Genomic DNA, 1,615 nt, shown 5'->3' on the forward strand with positions numbered 1-1,615 from the left:
TCACTGCTCCAGTTTTTGGAGCTACCTTTTTCTGCTCAAGTGAGTGCTTGTGTTTTCAGTCTACCATTCATATTCCCATTCATGTGGCTTCTACTCCTTTCCAACCACACACCTTTTTTATTGCAACTTTTGCCTCTCACCTCCCTACCCTGGACTTTATGCCACTGCACTCTACCCCACTGCAATCTGTAAACAGAAATTGCTCAGCACATACCAATATATTGCAAATGTCGAAAAATAATGTAATACAGTTTTTAAGAATGAAATATGATAACAGTCACAAAAATATATACTCCCAAAGCCCAATGAGTTTTCTGAAGACTTCGTTTTTTTAAAAGACTTTTCTTTTTCCTTTATTTTGATAGATGATATTTTCATTTATTCATTAAAAACATGATACATAATCATAGCCGACGCGGCGCGTTTCGTCTCCACGAGACTTCTTCAAGGCTATAAAGATATACAATAATAAATCTAATGTTATACAAAATATATATAGGCTTTTATATTTACAATTTAAACAGCAAAATAATCTCAACAATTTAAAAACAACAGGAGTTTGTTTATTTCATCTATGGAAATGTATACCTATCAGCAAAGTATAGAGGCTATGGGATATTGGGAACATACTAGGTAGATCTATAAGTAATGAGCATTATTATCTTTACAGATAATCATTTGTTTGGTTTATCATGGACCAGTCTGAACAGGTAAACGGGGATTTACTCTAAAATGACATTCCATGACAGTTAAATTAACGATTTACTTCAAAAGATTTCATTGGAAAGTGTAATAATCTGAAAAGTCACCACCTGATATGACAGTTCAGAATGACCTTTTTCATCGAAAGGCTATACATCTAGAGCAATAAAGTTTCACATTGATTTTCCATAGTGCGAAATGTGTGATATTAAGGGCACCCAGTAGTTATGTAAAATCTACTACAAAGAAAAAATTATATATGGGATAAATTAGGACAAATCCAGTCCAAGCTATAAGTTAACAGATCTTAAATACCTTAATTAGTGATCCTTCTTGCATATTTTTTTCAATATGTCTTTGCACAAAGAAGCGCCCACTAGTTTAGTTTGTGTGTTCTTGTCCCACGTTAGACCTAAAAATAGATAGAAAATCATATGTATCGTTCCTCTCTGTTGTTATGGCGGCTACCATCTCTCTTGCCTCTGACACTTAACTAAACTTATGATATTGCCGTGCTACATACCATACCTGCCAAGGAGCAGATGTAAATATTCTTCAAGATGAAGCAAAGTTAGCTTCAACGTGATCCTCAGTGGTATTTCTCTGTCTCAGTCTGTTATGAAACAGAAAATAATGCGATAACATAGGTCCTGGTATCTATTGATATTAACATATTACAGCTTTTGGTCAGGTCTGGCTTTTTTAATTAAAATCAATCACTATGATAAAGAACATACAGTACTAGAAGGTCTGTATTTCAATATTAGACATATGATTGTACAAAGACAAGCTATATTTCAGATCACTGTAGGGCCTTCGGTGATATGGGCAGCAGCTGCTCACTAAGCTCCCCGGGTCAACGCCGGGTCCAGGCAGGGACCCACACTCCCTCTCGCCAGCACAACGGCAGCTC

At 35.8% G+C, this 1,615-nt stretch overlaps 1 long non-coding RNA gene across 1 annotated transcript; it reads right to left on the reverse strand.

The window, feature by feature from the left end:
* Positions 1 to 352: 352 nt before the first annotated feature.
* On the reverse strand, positions 353 to 1,318 carry LOC144824413 (uncharacterized). The gene is made up of 3 exons (XR_013608934.1): positions 1,231 to 1,318; positions 1,018 to 1,114; positions 353 to 450 (listed from the first exon to the last, which is right to left on the reverse strand). It is a non-coding gene; the product is annotated as an uncharacterized LOC144824413 (long non-coding RNA).
* Positions 1,319 to 1,615: the final 297 nt, after the last annotated feature.

This window comes from Lissotriton helveticus, chromosome 3_1 (assembly GCF_964261635.1).
Source record: "Lissotriton helveticus chromosome 3_1, aLisHel1.1, whole genome shotgun sequence".
Lineage (NCBI taxonomy): Eukaryota > Metazoa > Chordata > Amphibia > Caudata > Salamandridae > Lissotriton > Lissotriton helveticus.